This window comes from Heptranchias perlo, chromosome 10, assembly GCF_035084215.1.
Source record: "Heptranchias perlo isolate sHepPer1 chromosome 10, sHepPer1.hap1, whole genome shotgun sequence".
NCBI lineage: Eukaryota > Metazoa > Chordata > Chondrichthyes > Hexanchiformes > Hexanchidae > Heptranchias > Heptranchias perlo.
Window position 1 is genome coordinate 66,380,900 of NC_090334.1, and position 15,159 is coordinate 66,396,058.

Below are 15,159 nucleotides of genomic sequence, written 5' to 3' on the forward strand. Positions count from 1 at the left end.
GGTGAGGCATCATTAAACTGGGAGCAGCCTTCCCCCTGGGCTGCTCCATGCTGTAATTTTTTCTGTTTGTGGCAGCATCTGTCAGTGGAGGACTGCCCCTTTAAATAGAGCGCCTCCAGCTGACAGATCTTACTGCGCATGCGCAGCCTGCCCGACGCGCAGATCAGCAGCGCGGACCCCGGAGGAGCAGGTAAGTGAATCCAATTAGAGTGTTGCTTGCTACGATCGCGCGGGCAACCCACTAATTTCACCGGGCGCGTTGAAAACGCGCCCGCTGGCCGACCCACCGGGAACCCGCACCCCTGGTAAAATCGGGCCCAATGACACAGCATCCACAGCCCTCTGGGATAGAGAATTCCAAACATTCACAACCTTCTGAATGAAAATATTCTTCCTCATCTCAGCCTTAAATGGCTGACCCCTTATCCTGACACTATGCCCCCTAGTTGTTGACTCTCCAGCCAGGGGAAACAACCTCTCCGCATCTACCCTGTCAAGCCCCCTCAGAATCTTGTATGTTTCAATGAGATCACCTCTCATTCTTCTAAACTCCAGAGAGTATAGGCCCATTATAGGAATCATTAACCACATTGGCATCTAACAATGTTCTGTGAATAGCCTGAGTGTCACACGTGCTAGGGCTGACTTCATTATATTTGTTCACTTGTACTGTACCATTCAGTGTCCAAAATCTGCTTTCTGTTTTCTCAGTTGGTTCAACACTTGCATTTCTTTTTCTACTTGTTCTGCAAGATGACGGACAGACAATTAATCATGTAAAGGCCTGAAACAGGATGGAGAGAAACAAAGGTAAAATGTGGCAGGAAAAGCACGTAAAAGATCAATTGACCAAGTAATAATCTCTCATTGAATCACTTTGCAAAATCTTGATTTAATACAAGGATTAATGAGTAACATCCCTCCCTTTGAAATAAATTGTCTGCAGATGTCTGGGATGATCCTATCTTAAATTAACAGCCTCCACACACACACTGTGCATTTTAGTTTCCTCAGTTCCTGAGATCATCTTGTGTTACGGTTTCTGGACACCAAATACTGCCTTTTGTTCCTTATTTGCAATTTAGTGGCTCAAACCATTTGGAAGGCTTTCAGCTAGGCTGTGGCACCCAGCCATCGTTTTATTCAAGGTCACCTTCTTGAATATTTATCAGCTTCTCTAAAGATTAAATACAGATGTTCGAATGCTATTAACCTGTTTGCGCTTAATATGATCAGGCGAAGAACCATGCTCAGATATTTGAAATGTTATTTTCTGTATCCTAACGTTTGCTGTCTGAAGATTGCTTTGAATTATATCAATTATTTTACTGTAAACATGTACAGTAAGAGCAGTGAGTCCAGTTCACTTGCTGCATTTTTTTTAAAAAGTGTCATTTACATGTTTTCTGTTTTTAAGTATCATTTAAAACATGATGAAATGCTAAAAATTTGTGATCAGATTCAAGTCAAAACTACTTGGTACAACATCTAATATTAATGAGTTCTCTCAGCTCCTGTGTTATCATTCCACGTCACTCCTTAAAGAGTGTGAGGCACCTTTTAATAAGTTTGGTCTTACACCACCTATTGGCAAGAAAACTGAGAGCTGCCATTTAGAACTACCTGGAGATTTCTTTTTAATGTTTCATCACAATGCTTTTCAACTTTTATCTTCAAGATGTAAAATAATAAGTGAAAGGACGAAGGACATTTTTAAATCCTGTTCATTTTATGCCTGAATCTTTGCGATACTATGGTATCTGTGACATGTGAACAATTCTCAGATGTTTTGTAAAGAATCATGATGCAAGAATAATACAGGCATTTTCAGAAGTTTGGTAGAACTGGGTTCCGATTTGTCAGACCAAAGATCAATTCCTTATCTCAGCTGTCATTCAAACTCAATTCCTAATAGTTGTGCTTTTTCCAAATCTGTGCTACACAGCTAAATGGTAGAGTCTTTAGTCATGGAACAAGTCATCTCAGAAGTAGGAAGATCTGGTCAGAAAGGACTTACCTTTCAGGGCATTGCCTTGTAAGGAGGAGAAATAATCTGTCTACAGAACTCTGTCACTGTGTTCTCCTATATTTGCTGACGACGTGTCATTATGCAAATACATCCTGAATCAATAGCTGTCTCACATTCTAGATCTTGTCAAACAGAGATATAATGAGAAGCTTCCCTCTACCGGAGTCATTATGGATTAAACCACAGGCATGTTATTCAAGGCTGACACTCCAGTGCAGTCCTGAGGGAGTGCTGCACTGTCAGACGTGTCGTCTTTCAGATGAAACATTGAACAAAGTCTGCCCTCACAGGTAAGATCCCATGACACTATTTTGAAGAACAGTAGAGGAGTTTTCCCCATTGTCCTGGCCAATATTTATCCTTCTACCAACATCTAAAAAACAGATTACCTGATCATTATCACCTTGCTGTTTGTGGGATCTTGCTGAGTGCAAAATTGGCTGCTGCGTTTCCTGCGTTGACAGTGACTATACTTGAAAAGTACGTCATTGTCTGTTAAGCGCTTAGGGACTTCCTGAGGTTATGAAAGGCACTATATAAATGCAAGTCTTTAAGAACGTAAGAAATAGGAGCAGGAGTAGGCCATACGGCCCCTCGAGCCCCTCCACCATTCAATAAAATCATGGCTGATCCTCGACCTCAACTCCACTTTCCCACCTGATCCCCATATCCCTTGATTCCCTTAGAGACCAAAAATCTATTGGTCTCAGCCTTGAATATACTCAATAACTGAGCATCCACAGCCCTCTGGGGTAGAGAATTCTAAAGATTCACAATCCTCTGAGTGAAGAAATTTCTCCTCCTCTCAGTCCTAAATGGCCGGCCCCTTATCCTGAGACTATGCCCCCTAGTTCTAGATTCTCCAATTAGGGGAAACAGCCTCTCAGCATCTATCCTGTCAAGCCCTCTCAGAATCTTATATGTTTCAATGAGATCACCTCTCATTCTTCTAAACTCCAGAGAGTATAGGCCCATTCTACTCCTCATAGGACAACCCCATCATCCCAGGAATCAATCTAGTGAACCTTCATTGCACTGCCTCTAAGGCAAGTATATCCTTTCTTAGGTAAGGAGACCAAAACTGTACACAGTACTCCAGGTGAGGTCTCACCAAAACCCTGTACAATTACAGCAAGACTTCCTTACTCTTGTACTCCAACCCCCTTGCAATAAAGGCCAACATACCATTTGCCTTCCTAATTGCTTGCTGTACTTGCATGTTAATTTTCTGTGTTTTGTGTACAAGGACACCCTTTTAATAGTTTCTCACCATTTAAAAAAAAATCTGTTTTTCTATTCTTCCTACCAAAGTGAATAACCTCACGTTTCCCCACATTATATTCCATCTGCCACCTTCTTGCCCACTCACTTAACCTGTCTATATCCCTTTGCAGACTCTTTGGGCTCGAATTTAGCAGGCCTGCGGGTTCCCAGCGGGTGGTCCTCCGGGAGCGTCGAAAACGCGGACGGGTAATTGTGTGCGTCCCCCACGCGATCGCGGGATAATTGGACCCATTAAGGCCTGCTTCCGGGTTCTGCGCTCCCCAGCTGCGTGCCGGCCGGCTGCGCATGCGCAGTACCGTCGACGCGATGTAGGAGCTCCAGTTAAAGGGGCAGTCTCCCAAAGCCCCTCCTGCTGCAAGCAAGAGGTCTGGGAGAATGGCTCAGCAAAGGGGAAAGGCTGCGCCCCGTTTTTCAGATCTGGCACTGCAGCTGATGCTGGAGGGCGTGAGGAGGAGGAGGGAATCACTCTTCCCTGAGGATGGGCGCAAGTTCCCTGCAGCCGCAACCAGGAAGGCATGGGCAGAGGTGGCGGCGGAGGTGAGCAGCAGGGGCAACACCCCAAGGATTTGGGAGCAGTGCCGCAAGCGCTTCAATGACCTGACTAGGTCTGGCAAGGTGAGTACACCAACGCACCCTCCCACATCCCGTCCCCACCATCACGCCAAGCAGATCACAACCCCCTCCTGCACAGCCACCACTGCGCTCCATCAGCAATCCTCACAGCCACTCATTCACCATCCTCGCCGTGCACGCAAGTACCCACCGTCCCTGACCCCACCCGAACACTACCACACACCCCAATCCCCATGCAATGGGATGGGCACGTGGCCCACACTTCCTCCCATCCGTTCCGCGCCACGCTCAACCCAACCACACCGATGCTCGATGCGTCTCACGATGCAAGACGCACCCACTCACACATCTGTGTTTTGCCTTCACAGGAGAAGAGGAGCAAGAACAACCGCGAAAGGGCACGCACCGGAGGTGGGCCGCCGCAAGTGGTGGAGCTCACCGACGCAGAGGTGGAGGCGCTCGACCTCGCCCGCACGCGACATTGCCTGTCGGTGGCCGATGGCGAGTGTGTCGCTGCCGAAACGGCCGGTAAGGGAAAGCTGACACTCAACACCCATGATCGCGAGTGACCGTATCATCACCTGCCATCAGGCGCACTGTCAAGTTGGTCCACATGCCTCAAAGTGCCCTCTGTTCTCTTGCAGGTGCGTCTTTGGATCAAGCGAGCATGGAGGGCGATTCCTCAGAGGACATGGCGGTCTCTGAGGGTGCATCGTCACATCAGAGCCAACCATCCACCAGCGCAGAGACACGCACCTCGGTGGGTCCCCCTCGCCAACTAGTTGGGGTAGCACTTGGTGAGTCACTGCGCACGAGTGAGCATGAGCAGACCCTGGTGGCAGGGGCAGCCGCGGAGGGTCCGCGACGGAGGGAGCACTCATCTCCAGGCTCTGCTCAGCCGGACCCAGATGCTGAACCCAGGGGGCCACCAGAGAAAAGGAGAGTCGTCGAGGGCCACCAGCTAATTGCTGAGGTGCTGGCAGAGGTGCCGCGCGCATTGTCCACAATAGCGCAGGCGATGGAGGAGTCCACCTCCTGCATGTGGGCATTGGTGGCGCAGGCACAGGAGGGTACCGGCGACACAGTGTCGCGGGTAGGTGCGGGACTGTCTGCGGTGGAGGACAGGCTGGCCTCCCTCGAGCGTCACGCACAGCTCCACTTCGAGGCCTTGCAGGCCCTCACAACGTCTGTACGGATTCAGGGTGAGCAACATTCCGACGCCACCAACAGGCTGAGGGATACACTAGGGGTGGCCTTGCAAGGCCTCACACATGCCATCCAAACTGCCGTCCAGCAGGGTGGAAGGGGTGATGTGGGCCGAGGCCAAGAGAGGGATGATGGTGACCGGGGACATGGAAGCGGGGACGCCTCTCAAGGCGTCCCCACGTCCCACCCGTCGCCCACCTCTCAACCAGCACCCGCAATGGTGCCTCCTCTCCAGGTGGCCGAGTCTGCCCCTGCCCCGGTGCAGGAGGAGCAGTCTGTGGAGGTGCCCTCACGGGCACCGAAACCCAGGGGCCGTCCGCCAAAAGCATCTACCCGGTCAAGGCAAGAAGACGAGCAACCTGCCACTACCTCTGCTGGAGCCACAGGGGTAGCACCACGTAGGGGTTCCCGGAGAAGAATTCCAAAGGCCTTATAATCACAAAGGGAATACACCAGGGTGTTTATTATTTTGTACTTTGTTTCTTAAATGATGTCACATTCCACATATTAAATAGTCTATTCTCACCACTCCTGCCACCTCTCGTCCATTCTTCCGCGGCTTGTGCAGTAGTTGCGTTCCGTGGAGGCCATCATGACGGCGAACACCTGCTGCCACCCATTGGGCACACTGCTGTGGGTGCAGGATTACTGGCAGCACTCTTCAGTGGAGGGGGCTGGTATGGCCGCTCGCATGTGCAGGTGAGGAGATGCGAGCGCCTCGCAGTGTCTGACTCTATGAGAACCGTTGACGTATGAGTGCGTCCCTGGCCCGGCGACCATCCCGGTGAGTCGCGGCTCGGCGCATGGGTCGTCCAACATCCTCGGGCGCGTCCTCCTCCTCCGCCTCCTCCGCCTCCTCCTCCTCCTCCTCCTCGCCCTCGCCTTCCTCAATGTGGGTGGCGGGTGTGGATGGGGCCTCCTCCAGCGGCACCCCTCTCTGTTGGGCCATGTTGTGCAGGGCACAGCAGACAACTATGATTCGTCCCACTCTGAATGGTGTGTATTGGAGCGCTCCCCCAGAACGATCAAGGCACCTGAAGCGCATCTTGAGAAGCCCTATGGTCTGCTCAATTGTAGACCTGGTAGCAGTGTGGCTGTCATTGTACCGACGCTCCGGCTCGGTGATGGGGTTCCTCAGAGGTGTCATGAGCCACGTGTGGAGGGGATACCCCTTGTCGCCGAGGAGCCAGCCGTTGCCGGCGTTGGGTGCCTGCAGGATGGGCGGGACGGCGGACTCCCTGAGGACGAAGGCATCGTGGCAGCTGCCGGGGTATCTGGCGCACACGTGTAGGAATCTCTGGCGGTGGTCACAGATGAGCTGGGCGTTCATGGAGTGATACCCCTTCCTGTTGATGAACAGCCCTGGCTCATGCGGAGGTGCCCGTATTGCGATGTGGGTGCAGTCGATTACACCCTGCACCCGTGGGAAGCCGGCCATGGCATGGAATCCAACCGCCCTCTCCATCTGGCTGCGCTCGTCCATGGCGAAGTTGATGTAGTGGGAGGCCCTGCGGAACAACCCATCGGTGACCTGCCTTATGCACTTGTGTGCAGAGGACTGACAGACCCCGGTGATGTCCCCGGTGGCACCCTGGAAGGAACCGGATGCGAAGAAGTTGAGGGCAGTGGTGACTTTGACGGCGACAGGTAAGAAGATGCTGCTTGGTCCATCAGGGAGCAGCTCGTCGTTAAGGAGGCTGCAGATGTCGGCGACTACCTGGCGATTGACTCTGAGCCTCCGTATGCACTGCTCCTCGGAGAGGTCCATGAGGCTGAGCCTCGCTCTGTACACCCTGTGCGGAGGGTAGTGCCTCCTGCGACGCATCTCTCTCTGCGGTTGCCCTCCCTCCTGCTGTGCAGGTGGGTGTGCCGCAGCACCGTGTTGGGGGGCCCCACCTCTCCGAGGCGGACGGCGTGGACTGCGAGGCTGCTGGGGCTGGTCATCCTGTTCGTCCTCCGACGATGTCAACGCACCACCCATCTGGCAGGTGTTGGTGTGAGGGGTTGTGCAGGGTAGGTGGGTGGGTCCTCGGACTGGGGCTGCGGTTTCGTGTCGGTCTGTCCTCTGGCTTGGCGGGGGTTGGTGGAGGGCAGGGGTTGCCCTATGTGACGCGGTGGCCTCCTGCGTGGGTGAGGGCGCTCCCCCGTGGAGCGCACCTTGGCACCTGGCACAGGCTGCTGGCTGCAACACGCCTGGTTTGAAGGGTCCTGTTTCCCCCAGTGTGGGAAACTGACTGCTTTGACCGTAAAATCCCACACTTCCTCTTTTGACAGCTGCTTCAGCTCATTAACTGACCACAACGAGCAAGTTAAGTACTCTCAAGTGGAACCCCGCTGGCTTTAATTGCCTGCGGGATTCCCACCAGCGGGGCTTGCGCGCGCAGCCCCGCACGTCAGCGCGGTACCCGGAAGTGGCCGGGATTTCGTCCGAATCCGGTCACGTGATCGGAGATCGGGATTTTCGGGGCCCCCCCGCTGGAAACCCGCAGGTAACCCGACCCTAAAATCGAGCCCTTTGTGTCCTCCTCACAGCTTATTTTCCCACCTAGCTTTGTATCGTCAGCAAACATGGATACATTGCACTCAGTCCCTTCATCTAAGTCATGAATATAGATTGTAAATAGCTGAGGCCCAAGCACCAATCCTTGTGGCACCCCACTAGTTACAGCCTGCCAACCTGAAAATGACCCGTTTATTCCTCTGTTTTCTGTCCATTAACCAATCCTCTATCCGTGCCAATATATTACCTCCAACCCCATGAGCCCTTATCTTGTGTACAACCTTTTTGTATGGCATCTTATCGAATGCCTTTTGAAAATCCAAAAATATTATATCTACTTATTCTCCTTTATCTACCCTGCTAGTTACATCCTCAAAAAAACTCCAGTAGATTTGTCAAACATGATTTCCCTTTAATAAAACTATGTTGACTCTGCCTAATCATATTATGATTTTCTAAGTGCCTCGTTACCATGTCCTTAATAATGGATTCCAGCATTTTCCCGACTACTAGCTTCAAGCAAACTGGTCTGTAGTTCCCTGACTTCTCTTTCCCTCCTTTCTTGAATAATGGTGTTAAAGCAGAGATCCAGAAACTTAGACAGTTCTCATGGATAAGATGAACTCAGGGAGAGCGTGAGGGGAGATAGTTCACACAGTAAGTTTTCTCAGTGTGTGCTAAGCAAGGCCCAACACTCACTGTCTGCCACTTTGGAACAATTGGCTCTATTTTAAATTTGAATGGCGTGTCCTTTTGAAATTTGATATCACAGTATCATAGTAGGTACTGCACAAGAGGAGGCTATTCGGCCCATCGTGCCTTTGCCTGCTCTTTTAAAGAGCTATGCAAGTAGTCCCATTCCTCTGCTTTTTACCAATAGCCCTGTAATTTTTTTCCCTTCAAGTATTTATCCAGTTCCCTTTCGAAAGTTACTATTGAATCTGCTTCCACCACCCTTTCATGCAGTGCAGTCCAGATCATTAGAATTTGCTGCGTCAAAAAATGTTTCCTCATGTCGCATCTGGCTCTTTTCCTAATCATCTTAAATCTGTGTCCTCTGGTTATCAACCCTTCTGCCACTGGAAACAATTTTTCCTTACTTACTGTGTCAAAACCATTCATGATTTTGAACACCTCTATCAAATCTCCCCTTAATCTTCTCTGTTCTCCCCAGCTTCTCTAGTCTCTCCACATAACTGAAGTCCCTCATCCCTGGTACCATTCTAGTAATGTCTTCTGCACCATCTCTATGGCCTTGACATCCTTCCTAAAGTGTGGTGCACAGAATTGAACACAATACTCCAGTTGAGGCCTAACCAGTGTTTTATAAAGGTTTAGCATAACTTCCTTGCTTTTGTACTCTATGCGTCTAATAATAAAGCCCAGGATCCCATAGGCATTTTTAACAGCCTTCTCAACTTGCCCTGCCACCTTCACAGATTTGTGTATGTGCACTCCCAGGTCTCTCTGATCCTGCAACCCCTTTAAAATTGTACCATTTAATTTATATTACCTCTCCTCATTCTTCCTAACAAAATGCATCACTTCACACTTCTCTGCATTAAATGTCATGTTGCATGTGTCTGCCCATTTCACCAGTCTGTCTATGCCCTCCTGAAGTCTGTTGCTATCCTCCACATTGTTTTTTAAAATTTGTTCATGGGATGTGGGCGTCGTTGGCGAGGCCGGCATTTATTGCCCATCCCTAATTGCCCTCGAGAAGGTGGTGGTGAGCCGCCGCCTTGAACCGCTGCAGTCCGTGTGGTGAAGGTTCTCCCAGAGTGCTGTTAGGAAGGGAGTTCCAGGATTTTGACCCAGCGACAATGAAGGAACGGCGATATATTACAAGTCGGGATGGTGGGGATGGTGTGTGACTTGGAGGGGAACGTGCAGGTGGTGTTGTTCCCATGTGCCTGCTGCTCTTGTCCTTCTAGGTGGTAGAGGTCGCAGGTTTGGGAGGTGCTGTTGAAGAAGCCTTGGCGAGTTGCTGCAGTGCATGCTGTGGATGGTACACACTGCAGCCATTGTGCGCCGGTGGTGAAGGGAGTGAATGTTTAGGGTGGTGGATGGGGTGCCAATCAAGCGGGCTGCTTTGTCCTGGATGGTGTCGAGCTTCTTGAGTGTTGGAACTGCACTCATCCAGGCAAATGGAGAATATTCCATCACACTCCTGACTTGTGCCTTGTAGATGGTATATTTCTGAGTTTCGTGTCATCTGCAATTATACCCTCTATTTGAATTATACCCTCTATAACCAAGTCCAAGTCATTTATATATATCAAAAATGGCAGTGGTCCTAATACTGACCCCTGAGGAACATCACTGTATACTTCCCTCCAGTCTGGAAAACAATCGTTCACCACTACTCTGCTTTCTGACCCCTAGCCAATTTTGTATTCATGCTGCCACTGTCCCTTTAATCCCACGGGCTTTAATTTTGCTAACAAGTCTATTATGTGGTACCTTATCAAATGCCTTTTGAAAGTCCATATACACAACATCAACTGCAGTAGCCTCATCAACCCTCTCTATTACTTAGAATCATAGAGACATAGAATGGCTACAGCGTGGAAGGAGGCTATTCGGCCCATCAATTCTGTGCCAGCTCTCTGCAAGAGCAATCCAGCTGCTCCCACACCTCCGCCTTTTCCCGTAGCCCTGCAAATTTTTACCTCAAATACTTATCTAATTCCCTTTTGAAAGCTATGATTTAATCTGCCTCCACCATCCCCTCAGGCAGTGCATTCCAGATCACATCCACTCACAGTGTAAAAAAAGATTTTCCTCATGTCACCTTTGGTTCTTTTGCCAATCACCTTAAATCTACGTCCTCTGGTTCTTGACCCTTTTGCCAATGGGAACAGTGTATCTCTATCTGCTCTGAATAGACCCTTTATGATTTTGAATACCTCTATCAAATCTCCTCTCAACCTTCTCTGCTCTAAGGAGAACAACCCCATCTTCTCCAGTCTATTCTAAAGGGTTCCTGCCTCTACCACCCTTTGAAGCAGTGAGTTCCAGACCCCTACCACCCTCTGGGTGAAAATTTTTTCCTCAGCTCCCCTCTAATCCTTCTAACCAATCACTTTAAATCTATGCACCCTGGTTATTGACCTCTCTGCTAATGGAAATAGGTCCTTCCTATCCACTCTATCTAGGCCCCTCATAATTTTATAAACCTCAATTAAATCACTCCTCAGCCTCCTCTGTTCCAAAGAGAACAACCCCAGCCTATCCAATCTTTCCTCATAGCTAAAATTCTCCAGTTCTGGCAGCATCCTCGTAAATCTCCTCTGTACCCTCTCCAGTGCAATTACATCCTTCCTGTAGTGTGGTGACCAGAACTGTACACAGAACTCAAGCTGTGGCCTAACCAGTGTTTTATACAGTTTCAGCATAACCTCCCTGCTCTTATATTCTATGCCTTGGATAATAAAGGAAAGTATTCCATTTGCCTTCTTAACCATCTTATCTACTTGTACTTCTACCTTCAGGGATCTGTGGGCATGCACTCCAAGGTTCTTCACTTTCTCTACACTTTTCAGTATCCTCCCATTTATTGTGTCCTCCCTTGCTCTGTTTGCCCTCCCCAAATACATTACCTCAAACTTCTCCGGATTGAATTCCATTTGCCACTTTTCTGCCTACCTGACCAGTCCATTGATATCTTCCTGCAGTCTACAGCTTTCCTCCTCACAGTCGACCACATGGGCAATTTTTGTATCATCTGCAAACTTCTTAATCATGCCCCCTACGTTTAAGTCCAAATCATTAATATATGTCACAAAAAGCAAGTACTGAGCCCTGTGGAGCAAGAAACAGCCTTCCAGTCACAAAAACATCCGTCGACCTTTACCCTTTGCTTCCTGACACTGAGCCAATTTTGGATCCAACTTGCCACTTTCCCTTGGATCCCATGGGCTTGTTCTTTTTTGACCAATCTGCCATGTGGGACCTTGTCAAAAGCCTTGCTAAAATCCATGTAGACTACATCAAATACACTAACCTCATCGACCTCCTTGTTACCTCCTCAAAAAATTCAATCAAGTTAGTCAGACACGACCTTCCCTTAACAAATGTATGCTGACTGTCCTTGATTACTCCGTGCCTTTCTAAGTGACAGTTTATCCTGCCCCTCAGAATCGATGCCAATAATTTGCCCACCACCGAGGTTAGACTGACTGGGTGTAATTACTCGGTCCATCCCTCGCTCCCTTTTTAAACAATAGTACAACATTAGCAGTCGTCCTGTATCCGGTGAGGATTGGAAAATGATGGTCAGATCCTCTGCTATATCCTCCCTTGTTTCTTTTAACAGCCTGGGATACATTTCATCCGGCCCTGGTGATTTATCTACTTTCAAAAATGCTAATCCCCTTAATACTACCTCTCTCATTAAGTTTATCCCATCCAATGTTTCACACTCCTTCTCCTTAACTACAATATCTGCATTGTCCCTCTCTTTTGTGAAGACAGACGCAAAGTATTCATTAAGAACCATACCCACATCTTCCGCCTCCACACATAGGTTACCTTTTTGGTCTCTAATAGACCCTACTCTTTTCTTAGTTATCCTCTTGCTCTTAATGTACTTATAAAACATCTTTGGGTTTTTCTCGATTTTACTTACCAATATTTTTTCATACCCTCTCTTTGCTTTCCTAATTTCCTTTTTAATTTCACCCCTGCACTTTTTATACTCCTCTAGGCTTTCTCTAGTATTGACCTCTCAGTAACTGACATAAGCTTTTCTTTTCTGCCTTATCTTACCCTATATGCTCCCTGACATCCAGGGGGCTCTAGATTTGGCAGTCCCACCCTTTTTTGTGGGAACATGCTTACTCTGCACCCCTTGAATCTCCCCCTTGAATGCCTCCCACAGCTCTGACATTGATTTACCTTCAAGTAGCGGTTTCCAGTCCACTTTTGCTAAATCATTTCTTAGCTTAGTAAAATTGGCCTTTCCCCAATTGAGAACTTTAACTCCTATTCTATCTTTGTCCTTTTCCATAACTATGCTAAAACTATATATGCTAAATATAGTTTATATTGCCTTTCCTCATTCTTCCTACCAAAATGTATCACTTTGCACTTTTCTGCGTTAAGTTTCATCTGCCATGTGTCCGCCCATTCCACCAGCCTGTCTATGTCCTCTTGAAGTCCATCACTATCCTCCTCACTGTTCACTGGACTTACAAGTTTTGTGACATCTGCAAATTTTGAAATTGTGCCCTGTACACCCAAGTCCAAGTCATTAATATATAAAAAGAAAAGCAGTGGTCCTAGTACTGACCCCTGGGGTACACCTCTGTATACCTTCCTCCAGTCCAAAAAACAACCGTTCACCACTACTCTCTGTTTCCTGACACTTAGCCAATTTCATATCCCTGCTGCCACTGGCCCTTTTATTCCATGGGCTTCAACTTTGATGACAAGCCTATTATACGGCACTTTATCAAACACCTTTTAGAAGTCCCGATACACCACATCAACTGTGTTGCCCTCATCAACCCTCTCTATTATCTCATCAAAAAACTCTATCAAGTTAGTTAAACATGATTTGCCTTTAACAAATCCGTGCTGGCTTTTTAAAATTAATCCACACTTGTTCAAGTGGCTATTAACTTTGTCCCGGATTATCGTTTCTAAAAGTTTCCCTACCACCAAGATTAAACTGACTGGCCTTTTATGTTAGCCAGCAGTCTATTCTCATATTCTCTCTTTGCCCCTCTCATTTCCTTTTTCATTTCCCTCTGAACTTTCTATATTCAGCCGGGTGCTCACTTGTATTATCAACCTGACATCTGTCATACACCCCTTTTTTCTGCTTCATCTTACTCTCTATCTCTTATGTCATAAAAGAACTCAATCAGGTTAGTCAAACACGATTTTCCTTTAACAAATCCATGCTGACTTTCATTTATTATTCATAATCATTTATCATTTACTTTTCCAAGTGCCAATTTATTTTGTCCCAGATTATTGTCTCTAAAAGTTTTCTCACTGCTAATGTTAGGCTGACTGGCCTATAATTGCTGGGTTTATCCCTCTCCCCTTTTTTGAATAGTGGTATGACTTTTGCAATCCTCCAGTCCTCTGGTACCATCCCTATATCTAAGGAGGATTGGAAGATTGTGGCCAGACCCTCCGCAATTTCCGTGCTTACTTCTCTCAGCAACCTAGGATGCATCACATCTGGACCAGGTGAATTTTTGACATTGAGTACTGCTAATCTTTTAATTACCTCCTCTTTATCTATGTTTATCCTTTCCAATATCGCTACTACCTCCCAATGTACTTCTACAATGACAGCATCCTCTTCTCTAGTGAAGATGGATGCAAAGTATTCATTTAGAACCTCAGCCATGCACACTGCCTCCACACACTTCCTTTGACTTCCCTGTCACTATTTACTCTCCTTGGAGCAGAGAAGGTTGAGAGGAGATTTGATAGAAGTGTTCAAAATGATGAAGGGTTTAGATAAAGTAAATAAAGAGAAACTGTTCCCATTGGCGGAAGGGTCGAGAACCAGAGGACACGTACTTAAGGTGATTGGCAAGGAGCCAAAGGTGACATGAGGAAAAACTTTCTTATCCAGCGAGTAGTTATGATCTGGAATGCGTGCCTGAAAGGGTGGTGGAAGCAGATTCAATCGTGGCTTTCAAAAAGGAATTGGACAAACACTTGAAGGGAAAAAATTTGCAGGGCTACAGGGAAAGAGCGGGGAAATGGGACTAACTGGATTGCTCTTACAAAGAGCTGGCACAGGCTCAATGGACTGGATGGCCTTCTTCTGTGCTGTAATCATTCTATGATTCTACATGTTTATAAAAGACTTTTTGGTTCCCTTTTATGTTAGCTGCTAATCTATTCTCATACTCTCTATTTGCCCCTCTTATTCCCTTTTTTAGATCACCTCTGTACTTTCTGTATTCAGCCTGGTGCTCTACTGTATTATGAACCTTATATTCGTCATATGAGGTAAAGTCAATTATTCCAATATTTTTTGAGCTCGATATTGCCAAATGTGTACTTATTTTTCTATTTTTTCAGTGTATTTTTAAAACATACCTTATTTTGTGCAGGATTCTTGACTTTCCATTGGAGAAACTGACACAGAACAACATGGGCAATAAATGCTGGCCTTGCCAGTGACATCTACATCCCATGAATGAATAAAAAAAGTCATTCTGATATGGAGTAAGACGATATATTTCTGTGGCTTTTGCAAGGATTCTGACCTGGTTGGAGTAATTTTGTGTAACTCCCCACATAATCTAAAGATGTTACAAAGTATGGGGGAATGTCTGAATAAACCTTTGATTCTTTACTTACCTGATACCAATCATTTTGTGAAGCTCTTCCCTCATTAACCTGGAGGATATGTGTTTTAGATGACTTTTAATTGATGGAAGGAAAGCTGTAGCAGTACTAATGTTTTTCTGAAATTCTTTTTTGATCACTGACAGCTTTTATCTTGTTACTGTCATCGTGATTGTGCAACCAATCGACAGCCTGGGCATGTCTCTCTAATGGTGTCATTTTCTATTGTTTGACATCATGGAGG

At 47.3% G+C, this 15,159-nt stretch overlaps 1 long non-coding RNA gene across 1 annotated transcript; it reads left to right on the plus strand.

Annotated features, from left to right (window-relative positions):
- Positions 1 to 711: 711 nt before the first annotated feature.
- LOC137326181 (uncharacterized) lies at positions 712 to 14,837 on the plus strand. The gene is made up of 3 exons (XR_010964132.1): positions 712 to 810; positions 14,504 to 14,573; positions 14,678 to 14,837. It is a non-coding gene; the product is annotated as an uncharacterized lncRNA (long non-coding RNA).
- Positions 14,838 to 15,159: the final 322 nt, after the last annotated feature.